The 16626-nt window shown below is 35.0% G+C and overlaps 1 pseudogene; it reads left to right on the forward strand.

Moving 5' to 3' along the window:
* The first annotated feature begins 2784 nt into the window (after nucleotides 1–2784).
* On the forward strand, nucleotides 2785–3332 carry LOC136209876 (glutathione S-transferase U7-like; annotated as a pseudogene).
* The last annotated feature ends 13294 nt before the right edge of the window (nucleotides 3333–16626 follow it).

A 16626-nucleotide genomic window follows, 5' to 3' on the forward strand; every position in this document is an offset into this window, starting at 1 on the left:
CAAATTACAAATTGTATGAATTTCATCTTGTAATTTATAAAAAAATAAAAAATTAAAAATAACTACAATAACAAAGTAATAATTTATACATCCGTGTTGTCAAAGAAAGAAAGAAAAAATAAGAGAAAATGTGAAGAAAACATATCATAAGAAAACAATTTTATCAATACTTTATCAAAATTAAGTAGAATTTCATCAATTTGAATAGTATATGGTCCAAATGTGACCAAATGATAAATTGTTGGCCAAATATTAAAATTTTAAATAAATCAGAGTCTAAATAACATTTTATACCAAATTACAAATTGTAATTTATAAGTGCATTTCATTTTGTAATTAAAAAAATAAAAAATTTAAAAATCACTACAATAACAAAATAATAGTTTATACATTGTTTTCAAATATGAAAAAAAGTTCAGAAAAAATCAGTACAGGTGTTGTCAAAAGAAAGAAAAAAAATAAGAGAAAAAATGAACCAATATATGTTGATCCAAGGAATCATCAAAATTGAGTGAAATTTCATCAATTTAAATAGTTTATGGTCTAAATGTGATCAAATAATAAATTAGTGGCCAAATATTAAAATTTTAAATAAATCAGAGTCTAAATAACATTCTGCACCAAATTACAAATTGTATGAATTTCATCTTGTAATTTATAAAAAAAATAAAAAATTTAAAAATAACTACAATAACAAAGTAATAATTTATACATTCGTGTTGTCAAAGAAAGAAAGAAAAAATAAGAGAAAATGTGAAGAAAAAAATGTTAATCTAAGAAATCGAACTCTCACCCTTATAAACATCTTCACTATGTCTTTAACATTCAGCCTAACAATATCTTTTGTTATATACCTAAATCTATATACCTTTTAACCATAAATTTTTTAATAATTATCAAATTTTAAAAAAATTCCGATCAGAGGCCCCCGTAAGTCGGAGGCCCTAAACGGCCGCCTAGGCGGCCTCCCCCTAGAGTCGGCCCTGCCCTTACTTAAAGGTGCAGATGATGTGGATCTCCCCTTGAATCTGATTCAGAATTTGGTAAGGAAGAAATGTCCACCTTAGCCCCTTGAGCTCTTTTGTTTCATTATCTCTTTTTTATATTTTGTACTTCATCATCATTTTTTTTATCACGTGAACGATTTATTTATGAATGAATTTTAGTTTGTTATATATATATATATATATGGGGTTAGTCTTAATGGTATCAGTAACCATCCAGACCCCTAAATGAATGCAAAATCTCAACCATTGATTTTGATCCAATGGTGTGATCATTTAATGTAAATAATATCATAATAAATGACTTATCTTGTAAATTGCATTATTCTCTCTCTTTGTAATTACTCCTTCTTCATTAGTCTTCTTCTTCATTAGTATTCATCTCCAAACAGATTAATCTAGAAAATTCATCGAAAAATTCATCACGGCGGCCGGAAAATTCATCATGGTGGCCGGAAAATTCATCGCGGTGGTCGAAAAATTCATCATTCAGTTTCGTGTTTGTATATGTCCATGAAGAAAACATTTTCTTATTGTATTTATTAAATCTGGAAAATTCATCGCGGTGGCCGAAAAATTCATCCTTGTCCCTCAATCGTTAATGGATTTTTCTTGCTGATTTCGACTAACAACTTTGTTTCGATTTCATTAATATTACTCGGTTAATTTCTGAATTGATGTTTGTATTCCTCTTTACTTCATAATGGATTTATTTCTTAAGTTTCATTAAACTGTAGTTCAATTTCGTGTTTGTATATGCCCATGAAGAAAGCGTTTTCTTATTGCATTTATTAAATTTTTATCCATTTTATATTAATTTTATTTTTTAAGATGGTTCATGGATATATACTGCCTCATTGTAATCCGATTATTATTGATTTAAAAAAATAATAATATTAAACCGAGAATTTCTTATCCAAATGTCATAAAAAAAAGGAGGAAAAAAAACTATTTTCCTACTTTGGTTTAATAGTTGTTCAATTTTCTAGATGGTTTAGACATTAATATCATTTTGGATTCCAATGCAGAGATTAAATTGGAAAACAAAAAAAAAATTTTAATTTCAAATATGAAGACGTTTATTGCTCAATATTGAATGAAAAATCGAAAAATAATTTTTTTTATGGAGAACCCAAGGTTCGAACCTAGTCTTGGTTACCCAATGCACATCAAACCTAACCATTTAGCTACAAGCATCTTCTGTTACTCTTCTCAATCGAAACAATTATTAACTATGTAACAAACCCCTCCCTTCCACACATAGAGTGCGGATTGCTCTACCCCAATCTGAATTTCATCTTCCACACTCCATTTTTTAGGGAAATTTACAAAAATAAACCTTGTGACCCATTTTCGAACAAAAACTCATGTGGTTTAAAAGTTTGCAAAGTGGTACCATGTACTTCATTCCGTTAGCAAACACATACCAAATTGACTAACGGTGTTAAAAGTCAAAGAGAAAAGAGTTAATTTGGTCCTTATATTTATTTATTTTTATAAATTGACCCCCTTATTATCTCATTATCATAAACAAACCCTAAAATAAAAAATAAAAAATAAAAATCAAATGTACCATATTCTCCATCTTTTTTTATTTTTTTTTCTTATTTCTCTCTCTCCTTTTTGTTAATTTCTCCCTCTAAAATCAATTGAATTTCCATGTTTTCAATTTAACAACACGTATTCTCTCTCTAGCCTAACCATTTTGAAATCACACATACCTCTGGTGACTAGATTGGATCATTTGGATAAGGATTCCTAAGTAAAAGGTGAATGCAAAATGGGAGAAGAAGTGAAGCTACTTGGTACACGGGCTAGCCCATTCAGCAACAGAGTAGAACTCGCTCTTAAGATTAAAGGGATACAATATCAATACATTGAGGAAGATCTCTTTAACAAAAGTCCTTTGCTTCTCAAATCAAATCCAATTTTTACAAAAATTCCAGTTCTTATACACAACGGCACACCAATTTCTGAATCACTACTCATTCTCGAGTACATCGATGAGACCTGGCCAAATAATCCTATTTTGCCCAACAACCCTTCTCACAAAGCAACTGCCCGTTTCTGGGCTCAATTTGTCGATGGAAAGGTTAGTTCTCGTCATCTGATTAGTTATCCTTACTAGATTAAAGTGTTGGGATAATTTTATTCTCCACTGTGTAGATCTTGGGCACTGCTATCAAGTATAGATCAGCGAATTTGGAGGAGAAAGAGCAGATTATCGAATAGGTTGGTGATGAAATGAGAGTTCTAGAGAAAGAGTTAAAAGGAAAGAAATACTTTGGAGGTGAAAGTATTGGATATGTTGATACAGCAGCATTTTAGAGAGAGAAGAAGGGAGAGTATAAGTGTCGTTAAATTAAAAATATGGAAATTCAATTGATTTTAGAGAGAGAAATTAACAAATAGGAGAGATAAATAAGAAAAAAAATAAGAAATTAAAGAGAGATGGAGAAGATTGTATATTTGATTTTTATTTTTTATTTTAGGGGTTATTTGTGATAATTAGATAATAAGAGGGTCAATTTATAAAAATAAATAAATATAAGGACCAAATTAACTCTTTTCCCTTTGACTTTTAACACCGTTAGTCAATTTGATATATGTTTGCTAACGGAATGAAGTACATGGTACCACTTTGCAAACTTTTAAACCACATGGGTGTTGTTCGAAAATGGGTGTAACCACAAGGTTTATTTTTGTACTTTTCCCTTTTTTTTTATCAACACATACATTTATTGCATCTAATAAATGAGTTTCTTTATTCCCTTTTCACAAAATTTTATGCATATAGAGATCTACAAGTGTCCTAATGCTTTTAAAGGAAATTAAAATAAGTATTTCATCCAAATCACTTGTTTGAATGATTTTTTTTTAATTATTTTGTTGATAATTTTGTCCTTATATCACTACTAAATCACGTTTTAACAAAATCATACTAATACTCTATTTTTAACTGAAAATAAATATCAAACTATAAAAATATAAGGTTTTATTTAAATAAATAATCAAACTCATGTCGATTGTTCGGATCCCACTGTTGTCGAGCTTAACGTCTCACAAGAATTCCATTTCATTCACAATGACTTATTTTGCTCAAAATGTCCAATGTATTTATTTGAGGATAAATTACAATAAGATTTGGAAATAAAAAATTGAATTTCAAATATGAAGACGTTTATTGCTCAATATTGAATGCTAAATCGAAAAATAAAACATTTTTATGGAGAAACCAATGATCAAACCTGGTCCTAATTACTCAATGCACATCATACCTAACCATTTAGCTACAAGCATCTTCTGTTACTCATTTCAATCGCAAAAACTATTAACTACCTAACGAAACCTTCCTTTCCACACATAGAGTGCGGATTGCTCTACCCCAATCCGAATTTCATCTTTCTCACTTTTTTTTCAACACATGCATTTATTGCATCTAATAAATGAGTTCTTTTATTCCCTTTTCACAAAATTTGATGCATATTGGGATCTACAAGTGTCTTAATGCTTTTAAAGGGAATGAAAATATGTATTCCATCCAAATCACTTGTTTGAATGATTTCATTTTTTCTAAATTATTTTATTGATAATTTTATCTGTATATCACTACTAAATCACGTTCTAACAAAAGCATACTAATACTCTATTTTTAAGTGAAAATAAATAATCAAACTATAAAAATATAATAAGTTTTTATTTCAAATAAGGATAAATGTATGTAGCATATAGTAGTTTTCATTTTATACGATGCATATGGTTCAATTGTTATTTAAAAAATTCAGACCTAAAAAAATTACACATGCTAAAAATCTCTATTGATGCTTAAATCGAGATTCTAAATATTATGTTACGTCACAGTAAGTTAACGAATTACGTTACATTACTTATTATAAGGTCAAGTCGATTGTTCGGATCCCACTGTTGTCGAGCTTAACATCTCACAAGAATTCTGTTTGAATCACAATGACTTATTTTCATAAAAGTTCAATGTATTTATTCGAAAATAAATTACAATAAGATTTGAAAATCTAATAAAAAAGACTGACTTGGACAATACCTTACTTGTGTTTGAAGCAACTCAACATTGATATAAGAAGCATTCTGTCTAACATTATTTGATTCGAGCTAAGACGCGTATTGTAAGTTAACGAATTACGTTACGTTACGTATTGTAAACTCATGTCAATTGTTCAGATCCAACCGTTATCGAGCTTAACGTCTCACAAGAATTCCGTTTCAATCACAATGACTTATTTCGCTCAAAATGTCCAATGTATTTATTCGAGGATAAATTACAATACGATTTGGAAAAAAAATTGAATTTCAAAAAGACGTTTATTGCTCAATATTGAATGCTAAATCAAAAAATAAAACGTTTTTATGGAGAAACCAAGGATCAAACCTGGTCCTGGTTACTCAGTGCAAATCATACCTAACCATTTAGCTACAAACATCTTCTGTTGCTCTTCTCAATCGAAAAAGCTATTAACTACGTAACGAAACCCTCCCTTCCACACATAGAGTGCGTATTTTTCTACCCCAATCTGAATTTCATCTTCCTCACTCCCTTTTTTTCAACCCGTGCATTTATTGCATCTAATAAATAAGTTCTTTTATTCCCTTTTCACAAAATTTGATGCATATTGGGATCTACAAGTGTCCTAATGCTTTTAAAGAGAATGAAAAATAAGTATTCCATCCTAATCGCTTGTTTGAATGATTTCATTTTTTAAAAAAATTATTTTGTTGATAATTTTGTCCTTATATCACTACTAAATCATGTTTTAACAAAAGCATACTAATTCTCTATTTTTAAGTGAAAATAAATAATCAAACTATAAAAATATAATAAGTTTTTATTTCAAATAATGATAAACGTATATAGCATATAGTAGTTTTCATTTTATACGATACATGTGGTTCACTTGTTATTTAAGAAATTCAGACCTAAGAAAAATTACGCATGCTAAAAATCGCTATTGATGCTTAAATCGAGATTCTAAATATTACGTTACGTCACGGTAAGTTAACGAATTACGTTACATTACGTATTGTAAGCTCATGTTGATTGTTCGGATCCCACTGTTGTCCAGCTTAACATCTCACAAGAATTCCGTTTGAATTACAATGACTTATTTTGATAAAAGTTCAAAGTATTTATTCGAAAATAAATTACAATACGATTTGAAAATCTAATAAAAAAGACTGACTTGGACAATACCTTACTTGTGTTTGAAGCAACTCAACATTGATATAAGAAGCATTCTGTCTAACATTATTTGATTCGAGCTAAGACGCGTATTGTAAGTTAACGAATTACGTTACGTTGCGTATTGTAAGCTCATGCCGATTGTTCATATCCAACCGTTGTCGAGCTCAACGTCTCACAAGAATTCCGTTTCAATCACAATGACTTATTTCGCTCAAAATGTCCAATGTATTTATTCGAGAATAAATTACAATACGATTTGGAAAAAAAATGAATTTCAAATATGCAGACGTCTATTGCTCAATATTGAATGCAAAATAGTAAAATAAAACATTTTTTTATAGAGAAACCAAGGTTCGAACCTAGTCCTAGCTACTCAGTGCACATTATAACTAACCATTTTGCTACAAGCATTTTTTGTTGCTTTTCTCAATCGAAAAAACTATTAACTACGTAACGAAACCCTCCCTTCCACACATAGAGTGTTGATTGTTCTACCCTAATCCGAATTTCATCTTCCTCACTCCCTTCTTTTTCAACACATGCATTTATTGCATCTAATAAATAAGTTTCTTTATTCTCTTTTCACAAAATTTGATGCATATTGGGATCTACAAGTGTCCTAATGCTTTTAAAGAGAATGAAAATAAGTATTCCATCCTAATCACTTGTTTGAATGATTTCATTTTTTTTTAATTATTTTGTTGATAATTTTGTCCTTATATCACTACTAAATCACGTTTTAACAAAAGCATACTAATTCTCTATTTTTAAGTGAAAATAAATAATCAAACTATAAAAATATTATAAGTTTTTATTTCAAATAATGATAAACGTATATAACATATAATAGTTTTCATTTTATACGATGCATGTGGTTCAATGTTTATTTAAAAAATTCAGACCTAAGAAAAATTACGCATGCTAAAAATTGTTATTGATGCTTAAATCGAGATTCTAATATTACGTTACGTCACGGTAAGTTAACGAATTACGTTACATTATATATTGTAAGCTCATGTTGATTGTTCGGATCCCACTGTTGTCCAGCTTAACATCTCACAAGAATTACGTTTGAATTAGAATGACTTATTTTGATAAAAGTTCAAAGCATTTATTCGAAAATAAATTACAATATGATTTGAAAATCTAATAAAAAAGACTGACTTGGACAATACCTTACTTGTGTTTGAAGCAACTCAATATTGATATAAGAAGCATTTTGTCTAACATTTTTTTGTTCGAGCTAAGACACGTATTGTAAGTTAACGAATTATGTTACATTACGTATTATAAGCTCATGCCGATTGTTTATATCCAACCATTGTCGAGCTCAACGTCTCACAAGAATTCCGTTTCAATCACAATGACTTATTTCGCTCAAAATGTCCAATGTATTTATTCGAGAATAAATTACAATACGATTTGGAAAAAAATGAATTTCAAATATGAAGACGTCTATTGCTCAATATTGAATGCAAAATCGTAAAATAAAACATTTTTATGGAGAAACCAAGGTTTGAGGTCCTGGTTACTTAGTGCACATCATACCTAACCATTTAGCTACAAACATCTTTTGTTGCTCTTCTCAATCGAAAAAGCTATTAACTACGTAACGAAACCCTCCCTTCCACACATAGAGTGCGGATTGCTCTACCCCAATCCGAATTTCATCTTCCTCACTCCTTTTTTTTTGTCAACACGTGCATTTATTGCATCTAATAAATAAGTTCCTTTATTCCCTTTTCACAAAATTTGATGCATTTTGGGATCTACAAGTGTCCTAATGCTTTTAAAGGGAATGAAAATAAGTATTCCATCCAAATCACTTGTTTGAATGATTTCATTTTTTTTAAATTATTTATTGATAATTTTGCCCGTATATCACTACTAAATCACGTTTTAACAAAAGCATACTAATACTCTTTTTTTAACTGAAAATAAATAATCCAACTATAAAAGTATAATAAGTTTTTATTTCAAATAATGATAAACGTATGTAGCATATAGTAGTTTTCATTTTATATGATGTATATGGTTCAATTGTTATTTAAAAAATTCAGACCTAAAAATAATTACACATGCTAAAAATCCCTATTGATGCTTAAATCGAGATTTTAATTATTATATTACGTCATGGTAAGTTAACGAATTGCGTTACATTACTTATTGTAAGGTCAAAGTCGATTGTTCGGATCCCACTGTTGTCGAGCTTAACATCTCACAAGAATTTCGTTTGGATCACAATGACTTATTTTGATAAAAGTTCAAAGTATTTATTCGAAAATAAATTACAATAAGATTTGAAAATCTAATAAAAAAGACTGACTTGGACAATACCTTACTTGTGTTTGAAGCAACTCAACATTGATATAAGAAGCATTCTGTCTAACATTATTTGATTCGAGCTAAGACGGGTATTGTAAGTTAACGAATTATGTTACGTTACGTATTGTAAACACATGTCAATTGTTCAGATGCAACAGTTGTCGAGCTTAACGTCTCACAAGAATTATGTTTCAATCACAATGACTTATTTCGCTCAAAATGTCCAATGTATTTATTCGAGGCTAAATTACAACACGATTTGGAAAAAAAATTGAATTTCAAATATGAAGACGTTTATTACTCAATATTGAATGCTAAATCAAAAAATAAAAAGTTTTTATGGAGAAAGCAAGGATCGAACCTGGTCCTAGTTGTTGGTCCCGTGTAATTAGTTCCAAGGGGGGGGTTAGGAACTAATGTAACTTTTTCGCTTAATTATGCTGACTTAATCAATTCTTTAAATTACTTTACTCTGTTTTGGTCAGCACGGCCGAGAGAGATGTAAGACAGCTTTAGTCAGAGGCTGACTAGAACCGTTTTACTTGTGAGTTGGGAATTAACACTTAAGGTCAGCCTCCAACTCAGCACTCTGATTACTCAGTGTCAGCTTATACAATTTATATCCTGAGTAATTTAAGCAAGCAACACATACATATATATTGAGAGAGAGTTAGAAATTACTCAGCAGACTTATCCTGGTTTGGCCTCACCGCCTACGTCCAGTCCCCATAATCCTTCCGGGCTTTTTCAATCCAATATTGAGCTCTTTAAAGGTAGAGCACAAACCGTTTACAAGCAATTGAGTATGCAAGAGTACCTTCCTCTATTCGTCTACTCAACCCCTACTGAGCGCTATAACCAAACACTCAGATTTTCTCTACCGCTAAGTACTAAAACCGAGTACTCAGCACCACTCTCTCAACTTTTACAAATGATGCAAATTTGTTCTTTCTAGATGAAGAACACTTTAGATGAATACAAATTCAATCTAGACTTTTACACAGAAATAGGATTTGGGTGTAAGTATTTGCTTTTCTTGTTTGTATGTGCTTGTATGTATGCTTTTCTCTTTTTGTATTTCGGCAAAGGATCCAAGTGAAGAGCTTGTCCTTTTATAGTGAATTCTGAGGCTGCAATCATTTGAATTCGAATGTATCCGTTAAATTCAAACGGTCTTTTTGCGTCATTCACTGGCCAGCATACAGTTTTGCAGGCCAATCCTGTCGTCTGAATTTAGCAGGCATCAGGCTTGTCTTCTTCCGCCAGGTTCGTCTTCTAGCGCCAGTTTCGTCTTTTAGCCAAAGGCCAGTTGACCCATGCATCTCGAAACTGTCTCCTTGCGTAATTCCAAAGCTTCTGAATTGGCACAGATTACTGTCGAATCTTGTCTTTTAGTAAACGGATCATTGGCGTTGTCATGATGAACACTCAGATTGACTTTAATAGACGTTGCCTTCGATCTTTGTTTATGACGAGGCTGAGTCACATTCTACTCAGCTTCTTCGGTCAGCTTCATCTTCAAGCGTTTGTTCTGAAGAAGACTTTTCTTCTATTATGCTGAGTCGTGTTCTACTCAGCTTCTTCAGTCAGCTTCGTCTTCAAGCGTTTGTTCTGAAGATGACTTTTCTTCTATTATGCTGAGTCGTTGTTCTACTCAGCTTCTGTGCCTCATGCTGACTTCATTCTGTCGTACTTTTTATTTCTGTTCTCATTTATAATTATACTCAACATTTGAACAAACACATTAGTACAATTAAATCAAAGCACTTAAATTTAATTGTCTTAATCATGGATTAACTTAAATAATTTTGTCAAATCAAAATCATGTAGAAAGGTGTTTCAACAAACTCCCCCATTTTGATGTTGGCAAAAATATGGAACTCAGCATCAACGTTCCCCATGATTTATTTATCCTTTATTCTTCTGAAGTTACTCCCCCGTAAGGGTTGCATCTATTGAGTCAATTTAACTCTAAACCTTCTAAGATTTAATCGAGTGAAATTAAGACATGCCTATACTGACTTAGTTCAGTTCTAGACCTTCCAAGATCTAATTCAAGTGAGCCTAGGTCAGCTTTCAGAAGATGGTCAATACTTGGAACATATAGTTGTTACTCAGTGTTGCACCTAGGTATCAGAGTTATCATCAGAGTTATGTGTGTTGAGTAAATTTTACTTGTATTTTTCTTATGTTCACAATTTTTAGTTTGTTGTTCAATGGATAGCTAAGTATGACAGATCAGTATATAAGCATAATAAGTAAGCATCGCATATAGATAAGTCAGTTTGAATAAAAAGGATGCTTATATAGATAGTCAGCACAACAAAATAGAACATGCCAAATATCAAGTTACAAGTCTAAAACTATTTCTAATCTATCTCTTTATGTTGACTTGAACTTGGTGGGATTTGCCCTTGCCCTTGACTGTTCTTTGTTGCTGACTGGGATTACTTGGGTCAACAGAAGTTGAACCATGCTTCTGCTGAGTTCCGGATTACTTGGGTTAGCAGAAATTGAACCATGCTTCTGCTGAGTTCCGACGGCAGGCTGAGTGATCTCCCCCTGTTTCTGCTGAGTTCCAGCAGCTTGCCTTTCTTTCTCCCCCGTTTTGCCAGCATCGGGATTGGGAGGAGGAGGATAGAAGGTTCCCTGTTGAACAGCACGAGATAGTTTGGATGAGTACATTTGGAGTTGACTCGTACTTTCTCGAAGACCATTGAAGACTTCCATGCCATCGGACATAGTGGAAGCGGGGATCTTAATGTTGGCACTGAGAATACTTAAGAGATACTCTTGAGATTTCCCGATCCAAGTTATAGATTCTGTCATTTTGGCATATGATTGATGATACATCCTGAGTAGGGAAGTGTCATATTGTTGACGTTGAACGTTGGTGTACCGAGCCTGCTTAAGGGTAGATTGAGAGCATTGCAGAATCTCATTTGTCTTCACTAGGTCAGTGTCCATTTCTGCTTTATTCAGGTTGAGTAGGCGAATGGCTTCACCAATCTGTTTGATGGAACACTGGGAGGAGGAGGAGATAAGATCACAAGCTCTAGTCAGCTCAGAGGTCAGTTGGGAGAAATATTGATTAACCTCTTGAGAGGTTGCATATGTTGAGTTCGCAGCTGATAAGGCATTGAGTTGACCTTGGATGGCATTCATGTGATTCACCATCATCAGTTGGAGTTCGGCCAGCTTTATGATTGACTCTTGCTTGGGCTGTTGAGAAGCAAAAGAGGTCATGACACTCATTAAGTCTTTGAGACCTTTGATTTCAGTGAGAAGCTGAGTGACAGATGAGATTTGTGTTGGCTCAACATGAACAGACCCAGCAGCATCAGCCTGAGTTTGATGAATGTCCTGAAGGAGAGCTTGAGCTGAGTTAATAATTTTCCTGCCAGACTCAGAAGCATGCAGGTAAGCATAGGATTCATCAATGTGTTGCTCAAAGGCCGGAGTCTTGTCAGCACCAGATGGAGGAGGTGTGTGATGCTGAGAGGTAGAGGTGCCAGCTTGGTTAGCAGCTGCACTTTGTCTAGGTCAGCAGCATGAGCTGACTGGTTTTCATTCTGCTTTATTAGAGTGGGAAGAGGTGGATCAGCAGAGATATTGACCTGATCAGAGTCAGTCTGGAGCTGAATATTTGCAGAAGGTGGAGGCAGTTCAGAGCTGATTTGAGCAGGATTTTCCTTTGCTAACTCTTTGTCTTGAGCAGCAGGAACTTCGAGCACTTGCTCAGTGGGGAGTTGAGCAGAAGTGTCGGCAGAGATTGGACCCTTAGGAAATGTGGGGTCGGCTTGTTCCTCAGCTTGAGAAACAGAGGCTTGTTTTTCCTTTAGTTGGTCCGGAGTGGGCTCAGTGACAGTTGAGAAGAATTGAAACTGGAGTTTGGTGAGGTTGGTGATTGGATCCCTTAGTGGTGACTCATCCATGAGGTCAATGAATCTTGGTTTCAGAGCTTTATGTTTGAGCCGCTTGCCTGAGCTGTCCTTATTTGTTTGAGAGGAGGGATCAGCAGCAATGGAGTCAAAGGACTTAGAGGCAGAGTTAGGACCAAGGTCGGCATCAAGGCCTTTCACAACCTTGTCCTTCAATGGTTGCTCAGCTTGGTTCTCAGTTTGCTCAGTAGCAACATTCACACTTGGCTCAGCAGATCCTGCCTTGTCAGCTTGAGGCTGACCTCCAATATTACCCAGTTCTTCCTCCTGGTCAGTAGGAGTCTTCCCAAGGTCAATTTCTTGACTCCGCACAAAGTGTGATTCTGGAGTGACCATGAAATCAAGTGGGTTAGCTTCAATCGGCATCAACCCAGAGGTTTTCTTCCTCTTCAGAGGCATTTCCGGGTTTCCTCATTTTATTCCTCAGGCTCAACTTGCATTTCAGTCTCTCCGCTGACTTAGGTTCACCTTGAGCTTGCTCAGCAGCAGCTTTCTTTGAACTAGATATTATTCTCAGCTTCCTTGAAGCTGTGTTGACATCTTTTGCTGATTGGTCAACTTTCCGCTTCTTGTCCTGTCTAGTTCGGTCAGCGGGTTCCTTTTCAACCTTCTTTCCTTTCTTGGTTGGCACATCCTATGCTGCTTCAACCATATTATCCCCTTCTTCATTTTCTTCTACACCCTTTCCTTTCTTTGACTTAATGGGTTGATCATAGGCTAACCCGAACAGCAGTGCTGCTGTGATTTCTGTACCCCAAATCTCAATTTCTTCGACGGTGCTCACCTGGTGGTCCTGAAGAATTTTTGTAATGAGGGAGCCCAACCTGAGTTTCCCGGTACTTCGTTGGAATGCACCGATAAGAAAGACGGGCATGTTGAGTGGGATATAATTCAGCATGTGCCAGATAAAGCATTGCTCAAAGTTAGATGTTGATGAAGAGGAGTTGACCTTGGGGAATATGAAGTTAGTCAGGATGTAATGAGCCATTTTCTGAGGCTGACCCATGAAAGTGCTGGCTATTTCCCCTTTGTGGTCTTTTGGTTTGCAGAACTCAACAGGGTAGTCAATCTTAGAGTATTCGTTCGTGGTCCTGAGTTCTGAACCTTTGGCAGTCAGTTTTAGTAGAGTTGTGAGATAGGACGGAGTAATTATGATGTCCTTGCCCTTGACTTTGGTGATTAAGTGGTCAGCATTGTCCTCGTCAACTCTGAGATTTGCGTAAAATTCTCTTACCAACTGTGGAAAGGTGTTGCTGGGGAGAGAGAAGAGTTCGGTCCAGTCGTTTTTAGAGATCCACTCACAAAAAGGTTTCTCAACCGTTACAAAGCTTGGGGAGAACCAATGGCAACGAAGTACCTCATAGTTCTTTATGCTGTTGTATACCGGAATGAATATCTTCTCCTTCGGTTGCTTGTTTTTCTTCTCCTTCTTCTTTCTCGAAAGTGTTGCTTGGTCAACTTTAGGGTTTTTGCTCAGAGTGTTGACCTTAGATTGTTCATGTTGACCATCCCCTTGAGACTCAGTTGAAGTCTCTTCATAGTCCTGCTGAGCAGGGGAAGGAGGATTTTCATCGGAGCGATTGTCATTGTAATCGGCACCGGAGATGTTTTGAGAATCGTCAGACATGATTCTTTGAGAGAATTTGAGAGGATTTTGGATTTGAGAGAAAGAAAGAGATTGAATGCCAAAGATTTCAAGTGTAAAGAGAATCTAGTGGGAAATCGTCCACTATTTATAGAGGTGCCGAGTTGATCTGATAGGTCAGAATGGCGGTTTGACATCGAGATGATCAATCGACAGTTATCCCTGGCATTTATGACACATTCGGCGCATGTATTTTCTAATTATTGCGCTTACGTCATCCTAGGTGGCTACTTAATGCACGTGCTAGCATTTATTGTGTTACTGGCTTTACTCAGTATCTAGAATACTAAGCGTTTTTTACTTTCTGAGTGCTCAGTTTTACATAGAAGGAATATTCGTATGCTTAGTAACTCAGCTTATGATAATCACTCAATATGTATGTCTACTCATCATAAGGTGATTTTATATAATTCATATTTAACTCAGCATGTAATAGTCACTAATTTCGCACAACTCACTCAATATGGTAATCACTCAGCATTCAATCAAACATAGAATTTTATTGAAGAGGATTAGACATACCGATAGCTTCCCTTAGTATGTTGAATTGCTCACGAGCCAGAGGCTTCGTAAAGATATCTGCAAGCTGTTCATCGGTTGGTACGTAGGTCAGCTTGATCTCACCTTTGAGTACATGGTCTCTAATAAAGTGATGCTGAATGTTGACATGCTTCATCCTGCTGTGTTGGATTGGATTTTTGGATAAGTCAATGGCACTCTTATTGTCGCATTTGACTTCGATTGTATCAGTTTGTACTCCATAATCCTCCAGCTATTGCTTAATCCATAAGACCTGGTCCACACAGCTTCCAGCAGCAATGTACTCAGCTTCAGTTGTTGACAGGGCCACTGACAATTGCTTCTTGCTGAACCAGGATACTAGACAGCTTCCAAGGAATTGACATCCTCCTGAGATACTCTTACTCTCTAGCTTATCTCGTCCATAGTCAGCGTCAGTGTATCCAATGAGTGTGAAGTCATTTGTATTTGGATACCATAAACCTGCATTAACTGAGCTCTGCAAATATCTGAAAATTCTTTTCACAGCTATATAGTGAGATTCTCTGGGATCAGCTTGATATCTTGTGCAATAACATACTGAGTACTGAATGTCAGGCCTACTGGCAGTTAGATAGAGTAGAGAGCCAATCATACCTCGATATAACTTGCTGTCCACTGACTTACCTTTTTCATCAGCACAAAGCACAGTGTCAATACCCATTGGGGTAGATATGGGTTTACATTCTTCCATATCGAATTTCTTTAATATTTCTTTGGCATACTTAGACTGACTAATGAAGATGCCGTTCTTCCCTTGCTTAATTTGGAGTCCAAGGAAGAAGTTGAGTTCGCCCATCATTGACATTTCGAACTCAGTTTGCATCTGTTTACTAAATTCCTTGCACATAGTTTCATTAGTAGCACCAAAGATAATATCATCTACGTAAATTTGTGCCAGCAGGGTATCTTTACCCTTTTTCTTAATGAATAAGGTTGTGTCAGCTTTGCCTCTGACATAGTTCCTGGTCAGCAGGAAACTGGTCAACCTCTCGTACCAAGCACGTGGTGCTTGTTTCAGGCCGTACAAGGCCTTCTTGAGTTTATAAACGTGGTTTGGAAATTTTGGATCTTCAAACCCTGGAGGCTGACTAAAATATACCTCTTCGTTTATAAATCCATTAAGAAATGCACTTTTGACATCCATTTGATATAGTTTGAAGTTCATGAAACTAGCATATGCACATAATATTCGTATAGCCTCTAACCTAGCAACGGGAGCAAAGGTCTCACCATAGTCAATGCCTTCTTGCTGACTATAGCCTTGGGCTACAAGTCGGGCTTTGTTCCTGACTACATTGCCTTGCTCGTCTAGCTTATTTCTAAAGACCCATTTAGTTCCTATGGTCTTTTGATTCCTAGGTTTTGGTACTAAATCCCATATCTCATTTCTCTTGAATTGATCAAGCTCTTCTTGCATAGCATTGATCTAGAATTCGTCGTGCTCAGCATCGGTGAAATTCTTTGGTTCATGGACTGAGACGAACGCAACATTGCTAAGATATCTCCTGAGTTGATTTCTTGTCATCAGGTTGTTCTCAGCAGCATCAAGAATGGACTTCTTCGAGTGTCCTCTTGGAATTTTGATCTCTTTGGGTAATGTTGAGTTGTCAGGAGCAGGTGTTTCAATAATCTCTACAGTTTTAGATTGGTCAGCAAAGGTAATTTCAGGTTCGTTTTTACCTTTGGTCAGCCCGTGTGGTAATGACTCAGCGGCTCCATTTTGGTCAGCGGAAGCTGAGCCTGGGTCATCTTCAGCAAACTGACTTGACTTTCCTGCAGGGTCAGTTTCATCGAACTCGATATGGACAGACTCTTCTACGACTTGAGTTCGTTTATTGAACACCCTATATGCTTTACTGTTAGTTGAGTACCCTAGAAAGATCGCTTCGTCAGCTTTAGAATCAAATTTGGTAAGGTTGTCTTTCGTATTGAGTA

Source organism: Euphorbia lathyris, chromosome 1, assembly GCF_963576675.1.
Source record: "Euphorbia lathyris chromosome 1, ddEupLath1.1, whole genome shotgun sequence".
Taxonomy (NCBI): domain Eukaryota; kingdom Viridiplantae; phylum Streptophyta; class Magnoliopsida; order Malpighiales; family Euphorbiaceae; genus Euphorbia; species Euphorbia lathyris.